The sequence below is a fragment of the Chinchilla lanigera genome, unplaced genomic scaffold (genome assembly GCF_000276665.1).
Source record: "Chinchilla lanigera isolate Chin_1 unplaced genomic scaffold, ChiLan1.0 scaffold00017, whole genome shotgun sequence".
In the NCBI taxonomy this organism is placed as follows: domain Eukaryota; kingdom Metazoa; phylum Chordata; class Mammalia; order Rodentia; family Chinchillidae; genus Chinchilla; species Chinchilla lanigera.
The window spans coordinates 7,365,992-7,391,373 of NW_004955418.1; the positions used below are offsets into that span (position 1 = coordinate 7,365,992).

A 25,382-nucleotide genomic window follows, 5' to 3' on the forward strand; every position below is an offset into this window, starting at 1 on the left:
AGGTCAACAGGTGGATCATAATCAATACAAATAAAAGGAATGACTGGCAAATGTAAATATTAGCAATCTTATTGACACAGTGGAGCTTTCTATGTAAGTCTGTAGCAGAATCTCTCCCATTAGAGCATGGTTCTGTATTGTAAAAAATGCAAAATTAATAAAATACTTATTTGAGTGCTCTGTCCCCCATAACTCAAGAGAAACATATGATTTGCAAGAAGTTTTTAAAAAGGCTACAAGGTTATTGAAGAATAAAATCCAAACTTATGTGGAGAAGTTCTGAGAACAATGTGTTATCTGCAACCTGACTTGATTTAGCAATAGCATTCAAAACTGTAAAAAACAACTCGTGTAGAAGGTGATTGATTTTTTTCTCCTACTCTACTCTAGTAAGATCAAGAGGAAATGTACCTTAAAATAATGGTTGAAACATTTAGATTTAAAATTGGTGTTTTCAGAACAGTCACTGAAGGAAGGAATGGGGAGGGGCGGAGAGAAAGCTTTAAAAGGCAACAAAACCTAGAACATTTGTTAGGATGGCATGTGAGTGGCTGTGCCAGCGTTGGCGAGGTCACAGTCCATTTCAAGGTTTCTCAACCCTAGAATTCTATGATTAATCCTAGTTACAGCATGGTGCCTAGCAAGGACAAACAATTGCTGTGAGTGACTTCTCAGAATTGCCTCAGACACAAAGGTAAAAAGAAATGACAAGGCAGTTCCAGTTTAACTCGGGTCACGGAGAGTAGAGCTGTAGAAGACTGGTGACATGTACTGATGTGACGTTAATTTCCTGTTGAACTGCCACACCAGCTCAAACAGTGGCATGACTGAATCAATTGGTATATTCACGACAAGGAGCCTGGAAAGCGATCTCCTCCCAGAACTTACACATGGTGATGAAGTCATTTCTTAGAATATAGTAGGTACTGCTTTCTTCCTTTTTCCTTAAAGACAGTGATAAAGTTACTTTTTCCCCCTAAAGTTTGATTTTTATCACAATACTGTCCACATATTATACAATTTGCATTTTTAACCATTTTAATTGTACTTCTTAGTGGCATTAAGAACATTCACATTGGTGTATGGCCATCACTGACATTTATCCCCAAAACTCCTTGCTCCAAACTGGAACTTTGTATGCTTTAAACAGTAACTCCTCATTCAGCTCCCCTATAAAGTTAATTTTATAATTAATCACATTAATTATAACTATTCATTAGAGGATGTATAATGGTTCTTGCAAGTTGAGAAATTTAATTATGATTATTCTAGGGAAAATTATGAACTTCTATTACTAGGTGAACAATGTGGTTGTTTATAAGTTCCAGGAGTGGAGGACTAAGATCTATTTAAAAGGTAATTTCTAAAACAGGAGCATTTAAATCTAAAGAAGTGAGTCTCTCTACCTCCAAAATACATGTATATCTAAATATTCAAACTTTGGTTGGAAATATTTTGTATGTGTAACTATATAGTTACTAGGGTTAACTAACATGGTCAGTATAGTTGTGTGACTCATAGTTTACGCTGGCTTATATTATTGAATTACTGGCTTACAGGTCAGAAAGAGACTAATTATATATCACAAGCTCTTGCACAGACTACTGGAGCTTCTAATTTATTGTATTTTGCATTTTTAATGATTATAGTACAGGTATGAATTCAAAACATTACTAACATTGATGAAAAGTATTTAACATTATTTATTCAACTCTAAATTACAATAAACATGTACAATGTTTGTAAATGTATTTTTAAAATATCACTGCCATTTTATTCATGTTTCTTGGCTATAAAATCAAAGCAAATTTAGCTTAATGAACATTTAATTGTTTTCTGTAGCATGTATACAAAAAATAACAGAAAACTCAAAAGAGATATTTAATTGTATTGGTGAAGTCCTTTTATAGGCAAGGTCTATGCCATTTTTTAATCAATTTTTATTTATTTAAAAAGACGTCTGTCTTTTCTTACTGAGCATTAATATTTCTCCATATCCTTATTGCTTGTTAAGTTTTCCTTTTTTTCTTTTTTTAATTTTAAAGATAAAAGAATGAAAACATAATAACAAACATACATTTACATGAAAACAATACAAACAATACTGAATTTCAGACAAGGTGATAGGAAATTAACAATGGTGGTTGTATTATATATTGATACCTTCAAAGTGGTTACAAACGTAATGAATAGACATGTAAGATTGATCAAACAATTAACATTAAATTTCCCTTTCAGTAAAGAAATATGTCAGTAGTACAACTAAGTTAGCTATCCTGTGTATACATATATACGTAATTTCCCCCTTCTTTCTTTTCTCTTTTCCCTCATCCCAGTTGTTCTTTATTTTTGAGCAGTTTCCTTTTGTTTCCCGTTATCTATCATACCTCCTAATTTTTATTCACTCTTTCAAGTTCTTGCAGTAGTGAGACAATATGGTGTTTACACATGTGGGTCTGATTTATTTCACTTAGGAGTATGGTCTCTAGTTGTGTCCATTTACCTATAAAGCCTCATGTTTATGTTTCTTTATAGCTGAGTAATATTCCATTATATAAAAATACCACAACTTTTTTATTCATTCCACAGTGGATGGACATTTGGGTTGCTTCCACATTTAGCTAATACAAATTGTGCTGCTATAAACATGGGTGCACATATATCATTGGGATATGATGTTTTCAGTTATTCTGGAAAAATACTCAGAAGGGGAATAGCTGGGTTGAATGGGACCTCTGGTCCTAGTTTACTGAGGAATCTCCAAACTGATTTCCACAGTGGATTCATCAGTCTACACGTCCACTAACAGTGGAGAAGGGTTCCTTTTTCTCTAAAGCCTCGCCAGCATTTGTTATTGGTTGACTTCTTAATGATAGCCATTCTTACTGGAGTGAGATGGAATCTCAGCATTATTTTAATTTGCATTTCTCAAATGACTAATGATGTTGAACATTTTCTAGTGTATTTATTTGCCACTTATATTTCTTTACCTGAGAAGTATATATTTACCTCAGCCCATTTTTGGAATGTATCTTTGAATTGGGGGGGACTGATGTTTTTTAATTCTTTATATATTCTAAAGAGAAGTCCTCTGCCCAAGGGACAGTCAGCTAAAATTTTTTTTGCCAGTGTGTGGGTTTTGTTTTTACTTTGCTGGTGATTTCTTTAGATGTGCAAAAACTTTTCAGTAAGATGAGATCCTAGTTGTTGATTCTTTGAAGTATTTCCCATGCAGTTTGGTTTTTGTTCAAGAAATCTCTGCCTACTCCTATATCATCAAGATTTTTACCTACTTTCTCTTCCAGTAGATTTCTTTTTTAATATTGAGATCTGTGATCCATTTTGACTTGAGTTTGGTGCATAGTGATAGACATGGGTCTATCTTCAGTCTTTGGCATGTGACAAGCCAATTTGTCTAGCACTATTTATTAAAGAGGCTATCTTTCTTTCAGCAAACATGTTTGGCCCCTTTGTTAAAGATGAGGTGGCTGAGTGTGTTTGTGGTTGTTTCTGTTTCTTCCAGTCTGTTCCATTGATCCTCAGGTCTGTATTTTAGCCAGTACAAGGTTGGTTTTATTATAGTAGCTTTGTAATATAATTTCAGGTTAGAGATTGTGATACCATCTGACTTGTCTTTGTTGTCTAGCATTGCTTTTGCCGTTCTGAGTCTCTTCAGTCTCCAGATGAATTTTAGGAATGTTTTCTCTAGATTTGTGAGGTATTCTAATGGTATTTTAATTATAATAGCATTGAATCTGTACAACAATTTTGATAATATGACCATTTTCACAATGTTGGTTCTTCCTATCCATGAGCAAGGAATATTTTTCCATTTACTGAAATCCTCTTCGATCACTTTTTTGAGCACTGTAGTTTTCACTGTATAGATCTTTTACTTCTTTTGTTAGATTGATTCCTAAATATTTCAGTTTTTTTAATGCTATGGTAAAAGGTATGGTTTCCTTAATTTCTCTCTCAGTGTGTTTGTTGTTTGTGTATAGGCATACATTTTCTATTTGGTAATTTTTCTATGTGTGTGTAACCTGGCTTCTTTTTTAAGCTATGCTTTTTACATTCTATGTGTTGGAATTTTTTCAGCTATATTTTTTTCAAATATAATAATTTATCTCCCATTTCCATTTGGTGGACCATATTAATCAATTGCTACATAGTGAATCAATTGAATGTTCTAATCGATTGAATTTCTCTGTGATTGTATTAATACAGAGATTTAAAAAAATTTAATAAACTCTTTTTAAAATTTCTAATTGGTTCACTTTTCATTCAACTGTTCATTAAACATAAAGTTTTATTGTTTTTATTCTTTTGGTAATATTGGGGATTGAACACACAGCTTTCTCAGTCAGCTACATCCCCAGGTCTTTAAAACTTTTTCTTCATTTTGAGACAGGGTCTTGTTAAGTCACTAAATTGTCTATGCTGGGCTCAAACTTGCTATCCTCCTTCCTCATCCCTCCAGAATAATCTGAGATTGCAGGTTTGCACCATCCTCTTTCAAGTATTGATTTTATTGCTTGCTTTCACAGTGCTATTCTCTAAGAGCTATGGGATGATTTTCCCCAAATTTATTTTGAGTAATTATGCTTTCTTACTTTCCTTTCTTCCTCTGTGTGCTCATGACTCCATGCGCTGTGGTTGTACAGTGACTCCCCTGTCCTTGGGATGCTGACAGTAGACACCAATGCTTTTTCAACCTCAGAAAGTTCACAGGTTTACTTACCTTTAGTCTCATGCAGCGAAGAGTTCTCACAGCATCCCCTCACTGGCCAGCATCCCAGTTTAATAATGCTGCTTCTTGATTCTTTACCTAAAATTGAGCAGATCCAGTGATTGAGCCTCTATGATCTTTTTGAATATATTTTGCCTTGCAATTAATTTACTTTAACAAATTATTGCTCTCTTTGGATTGGAAGAAAGAAAATTGAAGACATGATCTCACAGTGTCAGTTTGCCAATTAGTATTCAGATCTCTTTATAGGCTATCAGGAAAATTACTGTTAAAATCTGTTTATTAACTTAAAGTTTGACTACATTTTTGACCTCAACATTTAATAACATTTTTGTGTGTGCTCCAGCTTGAAAACTGGGACATGGATCAATTGACTTAGTTCAATGTCCTTCAGTCATTAAATTATTATTTGAATAAAAAGATAAAAGAGACATTACTGGTATAAGGCAGTGTGGCCTCTAATAGCTAGAAAATTCATAATTACTGATACAGAGTCCATTATTTTGATTTTTGTGTATATTTATGCAAAAGCAATTTTTGCCTAGAATGACTTGGATAATTATCTCCATTTTCCACTTTAATTTGGGTAAGTAGAACAAAAAGAAGAAGAGGAAAATGGTTGGTCACATACATGTTAAGTATCAAAAATAGAAATAGCTACAATGATCTGTGAAGTAGGAAAAATTTGCAAATAACTTGCTTTTCAACGGGATCTGTGTTGTGAGTCACTAACTTTGCAAAGTTTTTTTTGGTATATTTCCTTTTCTAATGAGTTGTCATAAGTGCTTAATTTCTATAACCAATAATAGTATAAAATATCTTTGTAAGACTCGAAAGCAGTTGCATCTGCTTACAATATTGAGCATGTGAATCATTAATAAAAGCTTGTATAATAATTAACTTGTAGTAGACATAATAAAGTATAAAGATCACTCTTATGAAATAATTTTAAGACTGATGCCTTGTTAAGATGCCAAGAAAATTAAAAATATTCCTACATGAGTCTATGAACGGCATGGAAATCCTTGACAACAGTGTAAAGTTGTTACACCATTTTAAAGCTAAATGTTCAGCCAGGTGCCAGCTGATTCCATGAAATGGAACTGAAAAATGCTCATTCCCTTAGTTAGTTTCATTAGTTCTTAAAACTCAGTTTTACTAAGAGATTGTCTCTTAGTCACTTTCTTGTTGCTGAGACACAGTACTTACCACCTGCAGATTAAAGGCAAGAGAGGTTTATTCTGACTTACCTTGAGTGCGTAGTCGGGTGGCTCCAAGGCAGGATGGCGTGATATAATCACATGTCAAAAAAATAGCTGCTCACTTTGCGGCAACCAGGAAGCAGAGTACAGGAAGGAGCCTGGAAGAGAGATGCTCTAGAACCATCCCTGTCAGGTCCACAGTGACCGTGGTGTTTTTTACTGGGCTCCATCTCCTAATAGCAAGCTAGCTATGCTTCTCCTATGATCCAAGCACCTTCCAAAGGTCTCACCTATGACCCCTTGAGATTTTATCTTATTTTATTTATTTATTTATTTTTTGCCGGTACCAGAGATCGAACTCACGACCTTGCGCTTGCCAGGCAGGCGCTGTGCCACTGAGCTAAATCCCCAGCCCCCGACACCTTGAGATTTTAGAGGCACATCTACATACAAAGCATGACGAAGAGAATTAATCCATATCTTACTTTAAGGAAAATTACTGTGTGAAAAGCAAAAGACAAGAGAAGGAGATGATTTGCAATTGATTTGCATGTAAAAGATAGCTAATCTGAGAGTGGACAGAAAAATAGGGGTTATGGAAACATTTCTCTTTCTATCCTTGAAGAAGAGGATGGGCAATTGGAAAAATTTTTATGTATATTCCTGGCAGAAAAATTTGAATGATGCTTTAAGCTCGTTTGGCACACCATATAATCCTACCATGCACAATGGACATATTTTCATAAATTGATTGAACTGAAAGATGCTCTGCCACTGAGTGTAAATGTACAAGATACCTTAGCATGCAGGTTCCATGCAGTATTTTTTCTGAAAAAGAAGGTAATTAGGGATTTACAAAGGGACTATGGGCATGAATTTTCAAACCAATGTTCCATTAATTATTTTTAAGTGGGACAGTTGCTGAATATGGCTCTTGTGCACTTTCCATGACCACAACTAGATTGTATTGTATTATAACACCATTGATAAATTGAAAAAATTTAAGGGGCATATATAACCATGGCTTAAATATATGTGAACTTTAGATGTGTTTTCTAGCAAGAGGAAATGGGAACTTTCTGACCAGCTCTCTTAATGTTTTTATTGGAAATATTAACTTGTGTTTCATGATTACTAGTTTTGTGTTTTGTGCATGTCCACAATATATTGTTTTTTGAGACTGGAATATTAACATTTTATGTTCTCAACTATGTCAGGCAAAATGAATATCTCTGAAAGGATAAATAAATATAAGGAATGATTTCGATTTACTGAAGGATGTGAAAAAGAATTTTCTAAACCAAGAAAAACTGAACAAATCAGTTGTTATTCTGAATAATAATCATAAAATAATGTTTTGCTTACAATAACACAATACAGTTTCCAGATTGCTAACAGATTTCATTTCAGTGAGGTGCTGATAGATTTTACATTTTAATCATTTTATTCTAAAATTCTGTTTATATAGATTATAGAATATAATATGGGATAAAGATTATTAGTTTTTTGATATGGTATTGATATCCAAACCACAAGAACCCACTTTCATATATTTTTTCTTTAAAAATTTAATTAGACCTGTTTAAGACATTTAGAAAAGGTAATTAGTATACCTAATCTAATATACCTACTATAATTTCAGAAATAATACATTGTACACACAATTGTATCTACAAAATGTTTATCTCCACTTCTCTGAGGAATTTGATGTTTAAAGTTTCTGTACACTTCTTTATGTTTACATCACATGAATAGTTAAATTTTTATGTTTATGCTCATGAACTGGATACATACATCAGCTCACTGTTTTTAATGCTTAATGTAAATAATCAGGATTAATGTAGTTTGAGATATATACCTCCACTTTACTCTTGATTTTCCCACTAGATAAATGTGTCACCATTAATCTCCTCTCTTGCATATTGACATGAACTATTCCTATTTTTAGTGTTATCAATGATAGTGTCACAAGCAGTCCTATATTAATAACCTGGTATTCTTATTGAATTTTACCAGTTAGAAATGGACTTGCTGGGTCACAGAGCACTTTATTTTCAACTTGGCTAGCAGTTGTCAAATGTTTTGCAAATCGCTTGCACTAATTTACATCATCTGCAGCTGTGCATGTTTCTAGTTTTCTGTGTCTTTGCCAAATCTTGATATTATCATATTACTTTTAGCTCAATAAGTACGTGTAAAATGTGGTTCTACCGATGTTTTAAATGATTTTTTTACATATGCGAAAAGATGAGCCTTTAAAAAAATGTGCTGATTGAATTGTTACTCATATTTCCTCTTCTGTCAAATGGTTAGTTCATGTGTTTTGCTTGTTTTTCTTTGTGGAATCTATCGTTTGCTTATTAGTTTGAAAATACTTTTTTTGTATGGATACAAATTATTTAGCAGTTCTATATGTTGCTTTTCCTTCTCCTGGTTATGTTTTGTTATTTGGTGATTTTCTGTACATTTCGTTTATACGATTTTGTTTAAATGAATATGTGGCCTTTTGGAGAACTTCACTAAGCAGATTGTCTTAAAGTTTCATTCATTTTGTAGACTGTATCAGCACTTCATTTCTTTTTCTAAATAATGTTTCATTCTGTATCTGCTTATTCAATGAGAGATATAGCATGCCTTCTACTTTTTTGTTAATATGCAAATTTTTGTAGATGTATATATTCAATTATTTTGGACATATACAGCACTTATGAGTAGAGTTGTTGAGTTATATAGAAATGGTTAAACTTTTTGAAAATTTCCAAAGAACTTTCCAAAATACTGCAACATTTGACGTCTTTACCAGAATTCTTTTCATTTTAAAGAAAAAAAAAAAAAAAGAATAGCAAAATGCCTACAACATAGACAAAAACAAGACAAAGCAAAAACAATAAAAATGATAGAGAATTTCAGAACAAAATGATAGGAATTAACAGTAGCTGTTATATTACATATTGTTATCTTCAACAAATTTGCTCAGATTACCAGATGTAGAAATTTTTGAGAGTTCAAATTTTTCCACATATTCATCAGCACTTGTTATTGTCTTTTCTTTGTAGCCCTCTTAATGTGTGTGAAGTGACAGCTCACTGTGGCTTTGCTTTCAATTCTCTGATTACTAATGATGTTTAACAATTTCTCATGTGCTTCCCAGACATTTGTGTATCTTCTTTAATGAACTATTTAAATACGTTGTCTAATTTTTAATTGGATTATTTGTCTTTTTATTGTTGAGTTTTAGTAGTTCTTTATGTATTTTGGATACGTGTCCCTTATTGTGTATGTGACTTGTAAAAGTTTTTCCTTCATTCTACTTTTTGTTGTTGTTATTGTGTGTATTTGTTTTTTATTTTGTGGTACTGGGAATTGAGCTCAGAGCACTGGGCATGCTAAACATGCATTCTACTGCTGAGTGAATCTGCCCCCTCTAGTTTTCTTTTTACCTGTAAGTTTTTATATATCTTGGCATGTATATGTGCTCTTGAAGTGAGCATTATATATCTCTGTATGAATTTTAATGAAATATTTATTATTGAAATGATATTGAAAAGTTAATTGTCTCAGCATCATATATTTAATAATATATTCTCTTGTCAGTGATCTAAAATTAATTTTGATTGTAACTCAATTTTCTACACAAAATCTATTTCTTTTTGTGCTTTCTTTTTCTTCTTGTTCTATCTCTGCACCACAAATTAAAATGTGTTAATTCTTATAGTTTTCTAATATCTAATACCTGGAAAGTCAGTCAGAAGCCTTGTGATTGTTATTTTTGTCACAGGCCTTTATTCATTTAAGCATGTTCAAGATTAACTGTTAACATTTTAGAAAAAACCTGTTTGCAATTTTGATTGGATTCACACTGAGTTTATGAGTTAATAAGGGATTTGACATGTCGATGATTACCTATTATTGATATCTTTGATAATGTTATCATTATCTATCTTTGAATTTATTAATTTTTTGTGTTTTTCAAGTTTTTCAATTGAATTATCTGAAGACATGTGTTTTGTCATATTTAGATGTACACAACTTTAAATTTTTGTGGCAATAATGGTTTAGTTGAAACATTATGTTTCTGTTTGTTGTTAGTGTAATAAAATGAACTTCTTGCTTGTTAGTTATAAATCCAATGATCTGATAAATTTGATAATTCTCATACTTTATTTTAATGAATTTTCTATTGTCTCTGAGGATAATACTATCATTTGAAAATTCTCATTTCCTAGCCCTGGATTCTAAATTTTTCTTGTCATATTTCCCTGACTGTAACCTCTAAAGACAACATTGGATCAAAATGGTGACAGTGGGCACTCTGAGTTTAACAATTTTTACTAAAGTTTTATGGTTGAGTAGTATATTTGTGAATTTTTCTGAGCTGTACTTTATCCAATTAGAAATTCTCCGTTATTATTGAAAGTTTTCTCATATACGATAGTTGGATCTTCTGAAATACTTCTCTGCATAATTAAAGATAACAATGGTTTTCAGATTTGTGAATAATTAAATTATTTTTAAAAATCCTGCCTTGTGTTAAACCATCCCTGCATTCTTGGAAGAAACACAGGTAAGTCCTGATTTTATTGTTTTTAAAATTTTGGAAGACTCACTTTGGGAATTTTGCACCAATATTCATGAATAAACTCTCTCACTACCTGCACGATTTGTGTTAACAATCAGACCCCCGTGATCTTTACCCATTCAGAAGTACTTTTTTAGATTAGTTTCTTTTCTTCTGTTTCTCTCTCTTTCTTTTTTCTGTGCCATGTGTGTTTGTGTGTGTGTGTGTATCCGTGCATGTGTGCACATGCACAAATTGAACGTAGCACCTCATAAGAGTACTGCTAGGCAGGTTCTCTATCACTGATCTATATTCTCAGCCCTGCACGCTACTTTTTAAAAAATTCTTAAAGAGTAAGATGATAAGAATTATGATTTCTTAATTTTGGAAACATTTATTTTTGAAAAAGGAATTCATAAAATATTTTTCTCTTAAATCTCTTCTTAAATCCTAAAGATGCATCCTTTTTATATTTAGTAATTTTTTTCCCTCTCCAATTTCTCCTGGCACTCATTGACTATACAATTTATTTATTATTCATATATAATTTTCTAATTTTTTCTATTGTTTAGAATGTTATTTATCTTGTGTTTTTTCCATCTTCCTCAAATATAAACTCTTCTATTCATATCTTCCATTAGAGGTTAGCTTTGTATTTGGAAAGTCAACAAATATTTTTTGTTTTGATTTGATTTTTATTAGTAAGATTACTTTAAACATTACTTAGTTTTGTGGAAATTCTAAATATCTCTTTAGTCTACCAGTCTTTAAAAATTTCATTTTATCACTAATTTGATTTTTGATGTACTCACTCTGTCCAAAAATGTCTCTCCCAGCCCTGGGCACCAATCCTGGACATTTCTAACTGGCCAACTTTCTTAGGTCATTGACTAAGTCACTGAGGTCAGTGTCGGAAGAATTTAACATGTTTTTGGATTTAAAACCTGATTATTCTATTCTGTACCATTCTGTTCCATTCTGTTCCATTCCATTCCAAATTCTATTCCATTCCATCTTCACTAATTTCTCAGAACATGACTGTCAATAAAACTCCTGTGAATTTGAAATAACTTCTGAAGGTATATCAGGTTCTTTCACTATAAAAGGCAGTACAAATCTTCTTAGTTGGAAAATAAATGATTGCATCTCGGCTCATGTCAAATGAATTAGAGTTGGCAGGCTTGGGTGCTTGGAGCTGACTTACAGCACTTGATGCTAAAATGTAGCTCCTTGTAGTAGTTATAATAAATTAAGGCTCCTGTCAGAGGCTGAAGTCATGAAAGTTAAAGGAAAAAAAATACACTATTCCCCTTTACATTTTGGACTCTGAGAGGAATTTTGGTCTTCAGACGTTGACAGAACAAAATAGACAAACTCAATATTTTAGGGAACTGTGCCAAATTTCATGTGTAGAAGCCTGTGACTGCCTTGCATTAAGCTCTGAGTTACAGCGGTGAGGGCGTAGAAAGTGTGAAACACGTATCATGTGGCCTGCAGGGCACGCGAGCTTCAGAGTCTTGCTTTTGAATGACAACATCCTCCGACTTCCCGGGGAGAAGCATGCTGGTGTGTTTCTCTTCCTCTACTCTTTTCCGTTTAATGTGAAGGAATTGTTAATTTAAAAACTGTCACTCACAGGGCATGAAAATATTTTTCAATTAAAAATCTAGTGACAGGCAGAAGGCGACAGTAGCCATGGGTACTCTGAGGTAGGTGATAATTTTCTACAGCTAATTATCGTTTTTAAAAACCTGGAATAAAGTTAAAAAAAAAAAAGAACCCTCCGGAATAATGCGTACTTTGATAAGGTGACTATGTATGAATGACATTCTATATCAACTCGACCTTATACCTGAGCTATTTTTATTTATTTATTTATTTTTTAAAAGTCTAGCTCATTGCTGGTCTCATTCACAGTTGAAATTTTTTTTTTCCCTGGGATGATATTTTTGTCCATTTATCTAAAGGTAAACTGAAAGCAGTTTTAAGGTATCAGACTCCTGAAATGGAGACTCATTGGACTCCCCTCTAACTTCCTCCCTGATGGATTTCAGCCTAGCCCAGGACTCTTGCTGCTCCAGAGCATCCCAGCAACGGGAAACCCCCCAGACATCTTCCCAATGTCTCCCGCAGTCCATTTGTCAAGGAAGTGAAGATAATTTAAAAGGTACGACTCGCTTGTTTTCCCAGTTATTACTTTTAAAATTGTGACAAATTAAGTGGGAATCCTCTGGTTTCAAATGGAGAGCCTGCAATACTAGCGGTGAGAACAATCTAAAAAGTTTAAAAATAGAATGCGAGAATGCCTCATTTTACTTGAATTTGTAATCACCACAAAACCAACAGCAACAGAAAATAGTATGTGTTCACAGGGATCCTGGTCCTGAGTACCAAAGGGCATGAAAAGAGAGATCCGTTTCCTGACTTCTAAAGATATTCCACGTAGAGTTGATGCACATAAAACAATTTGGAAACAAAATAAAAGGAAAGCAGATCTATTGCAAATGTGATTTAAATCTCATTATATTTTGAATATTCAGGGGGAATCTCCCAAGGTTTCAATTTCTCTATGGGAGTAAAATGGGCTCTTAAAAGTACATTCATCTATGATGCTAGAGTATCGTTTACTAGGAAATGATTGCAGCTGCATCCCAGTGGCCTGAAAGAGTTTCAGTGTTGCTTCCAGATGTGTTTAATTTATTTCCAGGGTATAATATCGGCCATGGGAGGCTTGGGTGATTTTCTCACTTATCAATGCCAATTTCTTGGAGGTAGGTAAGAGGTTAGTACTTTTGTAGATGGAGAAACAAAACAGGAAGATATTACAGTTTCATTAATATCTAATGCAAAACCCTTCAAAATAATGGATAAAATGTTAAATCTAGTTCGTACATTATGAGTTTAAACACCTGGACTTATGTCCCTACAAGTGTTTCCTAGGATTCTTCTTGCCAATATTGTTTATTTATTTTTTATTTTTTATTTTTTTTCTTTTTGAAACAGGTCTTACTATGCAGTTCAGGCTGGCCTTGAGCTCACTTTGTAGCCCAGGCTGGTCTCGAACTCGCAACGATCCTCCTGCCTCAGCCTCCTGAGTGCTGGGATTACAGGTGTGTGCCAGCATTCCTAGCAATTTGGTTTTATAGTAATAATAATGTTTGTCAGGAGTTTTGAAAAATTGAGAATAGAGAAAATTTCTCTACAAGTTAGCTTTTAAAGTCACTAGTAGCTGATTTGTTAGAAAATATTAAGAGGATGAAATAAATCTAAAAGAACTACTGAATTGCAGCATTAATATTCTCTGAATATTGGATATGAATAATAACATAAGGTATTTATTACAGAGGAATCATATAACTTTTATGTTAGAACATGTTAAAATGAACAACTATTTAAATATAAAACTCATACTGTGTATAGCGCAATTGGTAGTAGTAGTTAAAGCCACTTTGGTCACGTGCAAACTCAGCAATGGGATTTTAGGACATTTTTCATGAATATAAATCAAATTATTGAAGACATTAATGGATGTTTAATTGAGTTTAAATACATACTAAAATAGATAGCCAGGGATGATCAAACAATACAGTAAATGGTTATATTTTAAATAATGTATTATAGTAAAAGGCACAATCATTAATCCTCCTCAGAGCATTCACCCTCACTTCTAACACACTTATGGAATTCTTTTTGCCACTTTTTAGAGCAGTTCTGGGAGTTCTGTTTTGTGTTTTAGGTGATGTGATCAAAAGTTCAGTGAATGTTTCCACTGAGTGCCATTCAATTAAAGACGGGCTGGTAAAAACATTATGATGTGTCATTTTGCCACGTTAGTCACTAGATCTAGGATCTTGTGACTTCTGGGTCTTTTCTAAAGTCAAAATAACCAGCAAGGTAAACATTCTGAATTCATTCGGGACATAGGGGCAGCCAAGGCAGTGCAGCTAAAGGCATGATAAAGCCTGTGCAGACGTGCTTCAGAAAGTTGCAAGAATGATAGAGCAACCGTGTTCAATACAGGGGAAGTCATTTGAGAGGGATTAATGGAAATTTGTATTACTGCAGTAACATTTAAAGTTGAAATGTACCATATTTTAAAATCATATCTAAATTAACGTCAGAATCACAGAAATCATCATATTTGAATGATCACTTAGTGTTAATACAAGAACTTTGGTCTCACGTCCTACATTTTTAGTGCTTTGTAAAATAGTATATTAATCCTTAATAATAATACATTTTCCCAGTACCCAATAACTCTATTCTGAATGAGCTTATAAACTATTTCTTATTTCTAGGGCCAAAGGTAGAGGACTGTGGAATCTTTCTCAAAAGTTTAAATTCTTAAATCAATGACCAAAATAAAAATGGTTAAAGTTACTCTAATGCTTTTGTTATTCTTGAAAAAGAAAGCAAATTTTACTTCTTTTATACTGCTCAGAAAGATCTTACAAGTGCCAATGCATTTGTTATGTTTGTCAAGCACTAACAGTGTTTCAAGTTTTTTTTGTGTCTGTTTTAAGTTTTATTGCATCCAGTATATAAATACTATAATCAAAGTTTCTTATTTTTGGAAGCAAAACTTTCATGTGGTACAAGTAGAACATTGTGGTAAAATGTAAGATGATGAGGGCTGATAATTTTGCCATTTTTGTTCACTGAAGTAATTCAATCATCTTTTGGAACAATGATGGTTGTATAGGAGATGTTTAATGAATATGGACATAAATATGTTGAATAAATAAAAAAATGTGAATTAAATTTATTGAATAAGTGCATAAATGAAAGGTAAAAGAATATGTCTTCTCAGCCTACCTCACAGAGATTTTGCAAGAGTGTTTACAAGATTTTTTTTTTTTTTTGGTCTTTTTTGAGACAGGGTCTTGCTATGCAGTTCAGGCTGGACTTGAGCTTACTTTGTAACCTGGGCTGGTCTGGAACTCGCAATGATCCTCCTGCTTCAGCCTCCTGAGTGCTGGGATTACAGGCGTGCGCCATCACACCTGGATTGTGTTTACAAGACGTGATCACAACTTCAGTGATTGTTGCAGCCACGTGCCATCTGAGGGCAAGGCAGGCTTATAAAAACAGGTGTCCTCGTCCACTTGATTCACTTGATCTGGTACCATGCAACTTCTGGCTCTCCCTCAGAGTCAAAATGACCACGAAAACTAAATGTTTTGAATTATTTCAGGACATCAAGTCAGGCAAGACAGAGCTACTAAAGACATTCACAAAGAAAGGACTTCCAGAACTGCTTCAGAAAGTGGCAAGCACGATGGGCTAAGTATGTTGCAAGTGGCAGGGAAGATTTTGAAGGAGATTAATGATAATGTGTCTTTTATTGTAATTTTTTCAAAGTTTAAACTATGTGTTTTTGGATCAACCCTTTGTATGAGTAGAAGAGGAATAATAAGATTTGAAGAATATGAATACAAATGCCAGTTTGTAGAAAATATTTCCAGTCATCAGACATTTAAATTATGAGTTGAGAATTCAACTGACATTGATACTCATTCAAAATAGAAGTTTTTTCTCACCATAAATGCATTCAGTAATGCATTTTATGCATTAAATTATAGTATAAACACTTTTGTTTATACTATAAAATACAAAAAATAATTACGTCTATGTTGAAGTTTTTTGTGTTACCTGTTTCAATCATTAATAACAACAATTTCTACTAGGCATGGTAATACAATCCTATAATTCCAGCACTGGGGAGGCTGAGACAGGAGTGTGGTTGTGGAGTTCAAAGCCAGCCTGGGTTACATAAAGAGTTCAAAACCAGCCTGAACTACACAGGCAGACCCCATTTACAACACGAACAACAACCAAACAATGTCTAAAACTATATTAAAAAGATTGAATTTTCTTTTTATTCCTTTTATAGAAAAATATATTACAAAATTATATTATGTGAAGAGGTGATCATAGAAAACACAATCAAAAATAAAAGAACATTTAAGGAGCCTGTTAGAGAGTTTATTATTTAAAAGCCTTACGAGTTATCTTTTCTGGAGTTTATCATGTTTGCAATATTTTCAGTTGCTCAAGGTTTGGTTTTGCTGTGACTCTTTTCTCATTTTCAACAAGTATTCATGTTTATAGCTAATTTTGTATTCATCATGCTTCAATTAATTTTTGAAGAAGAACTACCCTAGTTATATATGTTTCAGGATCCGCAGAACTTGGACCCAGTCTTCTAAAGGAACCGGAGCAACTGTACATGTGCAGTCACAGAGCAAGGGTGTGACATGCTGGAGGTAGAGGGTGATGGAGCCTGGATGGGGCGCGGGAAACTACCTCTTCATCATTTCCCTTTGTTGTCCTTACTTCTCTTTCTCAGGACATATAAGGGAAAAGACAGGCCCAGGTGAAATTTCTAGGTAAGGCTAGATACTTCTAAATGATTGGAGGGTCCATGAAGGCCAAGTGTGAATTTGTTTTGAAATATTATTGTCTGAAATAGGTCTCTATTTCCCATGAGACATTTTCAGTTTTGAAGGCTTTTATTAACTTCTTGTATTCTTCACTGGAGCAAGTTTGTTGTTCTCGCCTGCTGCCTTTGATAGAGTCTTGGTTCTTTTGTGGCTCAGAACACCATGACATAAGAAACTCCAATCTTGCCGCTTAAACTCATGATGATGCAACCCATCCATGTCAAGACCCAACCCCATACTTGGTCCCGGTTTTGTAGCACTAATCCCCTGCAGTTGTTAAGGCCCGGAACTTTTCTCTAGGATTTGCCCCCTAGAGTTTGAGAAACTCCTTTAAGGTCTGCTAGAAAGCTGATGCAAATGTTTCATCTGCTTTTGATTTGTGAATTCTGAGCACATGGTTTCCAAATGTCACGTTTGGAAAGTGGAATTCAGTAATTTTCAAGCATTTTGATCAAATTATTGATTTCATCCATTACCTTCTGTGAATGAACAATACTGACGTTGAGCTTTGTTCAAGAGCCTTTCTATCTTCGCCTTATATATTATATATTACTACTTAGCTGACAGGTTCTTTTCAAAGGCGAGGAGCGTTTGGGATATGTGTCTTGAGAAGAAAGGTGAATTCATTAGGTTCCCTTTCTAAATATTTTAATAATGTTACTGAAGTCTGAGATGTCAACTTTATTCAGTAATCTCTTTTGTTTTTCTGCCACAACTTAGCACTTAAGTGAATGGCAATACATATTAATAAGCAGGCAGCTTAATAAGACTCAGGTTAATGATGATAATTATTCCTACATGGTGTATGCTGACAGTGTGTGCAAAGATATTCACTCTTCAAAAAAGCCCTAAGGCATTACAGATAATTCTAACATCTCGTATGTTATCTGAGAAGAAGGTTAACAATACTATTTGATACTTGGCTTTTCTTTTCTTTTTTAAAGTGAACGTTTTAATTACCTGGGGATAATGTCCCTGGTTGGAGTTCAGTTAGTGGGCATAAGGCCAATAGCTTTTTAGAAGATCTCCGAGAGCTGGTTAGAATTTAGCCATTAAAACTTACAGACTTGGCAAACATAGGCATTAGAAATGAATAAGCAAAGTCAAGAATTAAGAAAAGGTCAGTGTTTTAGTTCAGTGTTGAGATAAAGTGGGTTCCTACTTAAAAGTGAATATTTTTTAATTGAGCATGCAAAAAGTATGAGATTGTGACGTTCTCTTTCTTTTGTTTTTAATTTTCCCAAGTCTACCAAATTCTCTACTAACCCAGATGTGCTCAGGTTTAATGAGCCCATGCTCTCTTTTCTACGTGGCTTTCCAAACTTTCATTCCCATCTGAAGATTTAATGACAAGCTACTCCTTAACAGGTCAGAGCCACCTTTCACTTTTTGAATTTCATGGGGTTGATTTCCTTCGCCAAAGTATTAAAACTTTAAATCAGGCATCTCCAATAAAACACCAGCCAGGCATTTTCAGGTAGGCTTACAAGTGAAGCTGACCCAGTGAGGATTGTAGGAACACTGAAAGTATGATCCTCTGGAAACGGGTGGTCATGGCTCAGCCCCAGGAGGTTGTTTCCACCTGTTGACCCAGATTTGTCAAACATTTGCTGTTTCCAAAAAAGATTGAAATGTTGAATTTTCTAAGTCCTTCCCACGTGGAATGTTGATCAGGAATTTGAACACTCCCTAGGGTAAGCATAACATGCCCAGGGCTAAAAAACAGTCCAAGTGATAGCAGTGGGTGACTTCTGCTTTGAACTAAAGGAAAGAAGTTGTAATGAATATTATTCATACACTTCTGCTCCCAAGTTCAAGAAACTAGAAGATCCATCCTCCTTAAATGCATTTCCAGCTCTCTGTCATTCTTTATGTTGTTTCATTTACTCTCCATGCTTAGACAGCATTTCCACCTTGGGGAACCTTCTCACGTCTAAAGACCTTGGTTAAATGTCATCTTTTTTGTAAACCTTTCCAAGCTCCTTCTTTTCTTCCAAACCATTTCTGTACTGTCTTCCTTCTTTATGGAATGAATCTATTTCCCATTATCAGACTACCATTAGCATTTATTTTAATGTGAACTAAATATGTGTGGATGTGCTGGTCTCTCCAGTTACAATGTAGGTCCATATGGGTAGAGTTCTTTTTTATTCCATTATCAGCATCATATAATATCTGGCCCATAATGGACAATAAATGTTTGTTAAGTGAATGAATGGATCAGTGAATGAATATTGGAAAGCCACTTGAAAGCTTAAGTATCCTTATAAACTTATCTCTAGAAAGCCTGAGCATATACAAGGTATTAAATATGTATTTACTAAGTGGGAAGAGAGCACTGCCAATTGGGTGGGGGTATTTTTTGAAGATTTAGGGAGTATTACAGGAGAATGCTTAGTGCCTGTGCTTCTTAAATCATTTCCCATTGGGATAAAACATTTTCTTAAATCCTCTCTGATCCCAAAGTTCAGTTAAAAAATTAATGTGCTATTAAACATATGTATACATACATTTATTAAATAAAGTTAATAAAATTACAAAAGACATATTCTGTCTTTTCAGCAGTTTCATTGGTACTGCTAATTGAGGCAAACCTGTAAAAGCCTCAATATCACAACTGCACAGATGCTATTGTGATATGTTTGATATAAGGTTTGTCATTATGTAACACTTTCCCAGAAACAAATCAGGCTGAATTTGAATAAGAAAGTCATCCAGCAGCACTCTCCAATTGGTATTTAATATGTATGCACAGGCAATTATTTAAATGTGTGTACAAAATAGGTATACATTTTACCCTCATTTGTCACATAGGGAAAAATCCACTTAAATCCGTTAGTGCTGAGTTTTCAGCTTGAGTCTTCTAGGAAACTGCCTTACTAGAGCCTGATTTTAGCAAGGAAATTGGAATGTATTTGGAAGTACCTAAGTTGATGATTAAGTTAGCAATCTGATGGAAAGCACACCCAGAATCTACCCTACATTTCACTATGGAAGACATCTAAAAGCTCTTCCTCTATAATGAACATCTGCTGTGTTTATGATCACCCCTTCATTTTTGCAGGAATAGTATCAGTAGAAGACTAGCTATTAATTCTGTTTATGAGTCTAGTTAAATGAATAGTTTGGAGACAAAATCAAATGATGCTGGCCAGTTGTTTAGCCACTTGCAAATTTTGTTAATTAGTGAGTTAATCAGTTGTGTGAGAATGAGCCATAAAATGTATATATATATATATATATATATATATATATATATACAATCTTTGCTCATAGCTATGATCATTGCTGTTATTTTAAAGAGGAAAATACTTTGTTTTGAACAGATTCTTCCCAATTCACAATATCTATTGTACATTTCAGATCTTATTTACTTGTTCATTTGCTCACACTAGTGAGTCAATACAGTACTTACACATGGGGGAAAGGAAAAGAAGAAAGGAAAATAGGAAAAAAAAATATGTATACACAAGATAGTTAAAATAGTTATACAGCTAGTTTCTCTTAGATCCTGAAAAGAAAGTTTTGTGCTAATATTGTATAGACAGGATATCATGCCTGTATCTTCTTCTCTGAACAACTGACTACTAAGAAGACAACACTATGCAATGTATCGACTATTGTAACTGTCCTATTAACCTGTTTTGAAACTCAGTTTCATTGTTATATATTTTTTTTCTCTCTAAAATAAAGAAAGACCTTGTTCTTAGTTTCTGGTAGCGTGCTTCATATACTTCATGCTCTACTGCATATTTGAGAGCTTGTTTCACTTTTTAGTTCTCATTGGACACTTCAGCAGTGAGCAGTTACAATCGCGCACATTATTCCCCTTTGAGACAATGCATACATTTCAACTAAATTCAAATGAACAGATTTTCAGACTGTATTTGATTCTCTTCCTGGGGCTCAGATAGGGCTGCCCCTGGCCTCTCTACTTCCTTTAGTAAGCCCTTATATATTAAGCAGTGGAAAATAAAACAACAAATGTTATTCAGCAGAAAGATAAAAGCCCAATCTATGTAAAGTGAGACAGGAGAACTGGAAACATCACATGTGGATTTTGCATGCTGAGCCTCATAAAATGCAAGCATGAATTTCCTCTCATAGCGAGTGTGGTCCAACATTAAACGAAGCATGGGGCATGATTATAAGAGATAAGATCAGTAGTTGGAGAACGTACAGCAAGCTGTTTTACCCACATTGAATATAATTTCACTCTTCTGATCTATTAGACCCTCTTGGTGCACATCTTTGTAGATTTTTGCTAGTTCTCAGGAATGCATTAAAAAACCCTACAGGCTACCACTAAAATTACTGAATATTTTTTAATGTCTCACATGTTGACAGTCTTGATTTTCGTTATATAAGAAATAACTGCCGATAGTGCCATTTAAATCCCTACTCTTTAGACTTGTGAATGCTAATGGCTGGGCTGCCGAACTTCAGCTTTTCCTGTAATCGTTATTCCTGGTTTCCTGTGGTGGATATGTATCGAACATAAGAAATTAGCTGCAGAGAGAATTAGAGGGTGTAAGTCTGAGTCATGTAAATGCCAAAAGCTTTTTGTGACATTTTTCAGACTTTAAAAATGGAAATATGTTATTTGCACAGTAGCTCCTGATGGAATATGACATACTGGAGCGATGTGGAGCGCTTAAGATTGGGCTGCAGGCCATTAGGAGCCCTGTGTGTGAGAGCCTGAGGCTGGAGCAGAGGAACGGGAGTGAGCGCTTTGGTAGAAGCATGATGTTTGCTGATGAGCCAAAGAATCTTCCTTAGATCAGGAACTGCTCATGCGAATTAAGAACTTGCTTGAACCTGTTATCATAAATACAGTTTAGGAATATAATTTTCAAGCTTGATGTAACTTTTGTCTTTATTCCAGATGATCTTACATCATCACTATCATTATCTCAGCATATGAAAAGAATCTTAGGTTAAGTACATACTTTAACTCATATTTCAGTGAAGGGTGAACCCTTTAGTGCAACTGAAATAAAAAATCTTTCTAAATGGTCTCTGAATCTTTGTTGAGTCCTCAGAAGCATAGAGAGGGAGCTTGAGGATGCATAACAGAACTTTCTCTAGAGGAAAATAGAGCCTTCCTATCTATCACGCTATCCCCCAACTTCTGTTCCAAACCTTCTATCTTAGGGAAGACGCTTTTGGAGAGACACAGACTGTATTTGCTTGAGCCTCTGTTGGCAGAATGGATCACCTCAGAGGTTTATTTTTATGTCAGGGGACAGTCTTTCAATCCATTAAGCCTGTACTGCTATAAGCATGGAAGCATGGGGTATATCTTTTTCTGTCTTTCTTTCTCTTTTGATGCTGAAGTTATTACTGTGGAGTGTAATGGGTTGTCATGAGGAATAAGCCTGTTTAACCTTCCATGTTTTCCATTCCAGAAAATGCAATATTTTTAGTGTTGAAAGATGCAGATTGTGGATTCTGGGAAAAGAGATGGATTATATGTGAGACAAGGAAGGCGGGTGACCAAGAGAATTCCTGAAGGATTTTCCTAAGTGTGGTCTGGGAACAGATGATTGTGAAACAAAACAAAACTGAGATCAGGGGTCTCTTTTGTTTCTCAAGCATGCTGGTAGAAGCCTCTGCCTCAACCTCTCACCTCTGTGAAGTTCCACTCTCCTCTTGCTGAAGATGCTCACTGCCTGTGAGCATTCTCCCCGTCGCTGCCATTTTGGACAAAGATCTCTCCCTCTCCTCCCTTAACCTCATAATGAAGACATGCTGGGTTGTTGCAGATATCTTTTCTGTAGGTCTCCACCACTTTTTATTTTTTCTGCCCTTTTTCTTTACTTCAGTTTTAATGGGTGTTTTAACTAATCGCTTGGGTTCTGGTCTAACCCAACTTTTCATTTTTATTGTACACCTAACAGTAAATGTATTTTGTGATTTTGAAATTTTAATACTTTTTTTCTTTACTGATGTTCAAGCACCTTGTAAGTATTTGTGAGATTGGGAAACTAACTATTTAATTCTGTTCCAGGAGCTATAAAAACCTGCAGTCATGTCTTTTCCCTTTTATGCCCCATTGAGGAGATCTTGTTGTCCACAGGAAGAAGTCTACTTCAACAGTCAAAGCTATTCACAATTTGGTCCTTCCTTAGCGCTCTGCTAAATTTATCATTTTCCATCACCAAAGGCTGAGCTGACAGCCTTATGGCTGCATGAATTATTATTTTTATAACTTCATGTCATTTTCACATTTAGTTATCTCTACCTTAACTGTTTCTGTCTCACAAACATCTAGTCATTTTCCAAGACTAAATATTACCTCTTATATTTTCCTGACCCTCTCAGGCTGAATTAGGGTTTTCTTTCTTGTGGGTCCTTACATGTTGATATATATTTATCTCTTCTTAGTCTGATTTGCCTGAAATCTTTAAAATTCCTTTATGATAGTGACTTTGCTTTATTCATCTTTGAATTTGTGGCTTTTATCACTGTATGCATGAGTGACACAAACAAAAAAAGACTATTGAAAAGAATGAATAAGTAAATGAATTGAAGATGTAACTCTTAAAAGCCTTCTGCACCAGTCATGTAAACTAATAGAAATGCAAAACAATATCTGTACATTGCCTGTTCAGAACATGATTCAGGAACCAGCAAATTCATAGAATAAGCTTCTGCAGTTTTCCTTGGACAGAATCATTGCTCACTTTGAGGTTTACTTATCAATGCCTTTGAAGAAACACTGTTCTGATAACAATGTGCCACTTTAGTGGATTCTACTAGAGAATTTCACTACAGCTTTAATTATTGCTCACCTTGGTGTCAGGCTGCTTTTGCCTTTATTAGCTAATCATCTATTGGCCCAGGGGGTTCTTCTAGCCTCTAGGTTTCTCAAGATATTGTCAGATCATATTATGTGCCTGTATTTTACATAGATTAAAATTTAAGATTTTTTTCCTAAACTCAGTGAAGAAATAATCTCCCACTGTGTAATATATACAACTATGGCAAGATGTGCGTTTATATAACCTGAGATGCGTTAGTCATTTGAGCTTTGTTAGTTAACAGTGAAAAAGAGAGTTAGCCTAACCAGAGTAGTAAATACATATAGTTGATGACATTTTTATTCTATGGCATAACACAGAATATTTTTGTAATGTTATAACTGTTTTGAAATTTCAGTTGTGAAATAGAGACCAGAGACCAGACTTTTTATGCTATCATCACAACTTCATAGTGCAAAATTTATTTTTGCTTCAATAGTTCTCAGATAGTATAATTCCATGAGTTGGTGGGCCTTCAAGAAACTGTTATTTGTAGGGCATTTTTTGTTGATTCCAAATCAATATTCTGAGAATTATTTTTGAAGCATAGCTTTCTGGAAGGCTTTTATGTTGAGATCTTCTAAAACGTGAAGGTGAGGCATTTCAAAATATCAGGAGGTGCTGCATGGTATAAAGTACCTTTTGATTTTTAATGAGTTAAAAAGCTAGAGTTCAGTGCTTTATGATCTTTTGGCGTATACCTGAGTCTCTAAGTTTATACTCTATGAAGTGTAGTCATTTATGTGTCATAGTTAATAAAGTTTGCTGCATTTTAAAGAAAATGTATATATCAAACAAATGTAGCAAACATTTGTTTGATATAGTTCCTCTGTACTGCATTTATTAGTAATTTCTTTCTTTGTTTTGCTGAGTAGTATTCCCTTGTGGCATTATACCAAAATTTATTTATCCATTCTTTTTTTTTTTTTTTTTTTCAGTACTGGGGATCAAACTCAGTACCTTGCTAGGCAGGTGCTTATGCCACTGAGCTATATCCCCAGCCCTCTACTCATTCAGTTATCATGGACATTTGAGATGTTTCCACTTTTGGTCTGTTATGACCCTAAAAATGTTAGGATAAAAATTTTTTTAATTCTGACTTAGCACGTGGTTAATTAAATGTTAGATCTTTTCTGTTTAGTATAAATGGAGAAATTATTTTACTATATCAAGAAATTTAGGAGTTGGGCAATTTAATGATATTAATGAAATAAATTCATGTACATGTAAGAAAATTTATAATGTCTTCATGGTCCCAGGATGTTTCATTGCATTTAACAGTAATTCACAATTTAAACTATAATTAATGCATAACAAGAACATATTTGTTCTTTCCACAGTTACATTGTTTATATTTTTAAAAAATAGTTTGCATATGATTTTTACTTTTAAAATATATGATAATGATTTTGATATAATTTCAATTTTATAGCTAATTTATAAAGAATGGCCGACAAAATCCCAGGAAATACACTTTGATTATAAATCTAGTTTAATATGTTGGGCTGTTGGTTGAATCAACCTGGATTTAAGAATGTTAGAATATTTAAAGTCTGCTTTTTCTTCATTTTGTTATTTGCTTATTTACTAAATTGTGCTTTATAAACTAAAGAGAGGTTTTCAGTT

General features: G+C 34.0%; 1 long non-coding RNA gene across 1 annotated transcript in view; it reads left to right on the top strand.

Moving 5' to 3' along the window:
- The window catches only part of LOC102022290, a 102,058-nt gene extending 89,388 nt beyond the window's left edge, over positions 1-12,670 (top strand). Inside the window, exon 4 of the long non-coding RNA XR_260543.2 lies at positions 12,565-12,670. This is a non-coding gene — a long non-coding RNA (uncharacterized LOC102022290). The remainder of the gene's footprint in view (positions 1-12,564) is intronic.
- Positions 12,671-25,382: the final 12,712 nt, after the last annotated feature.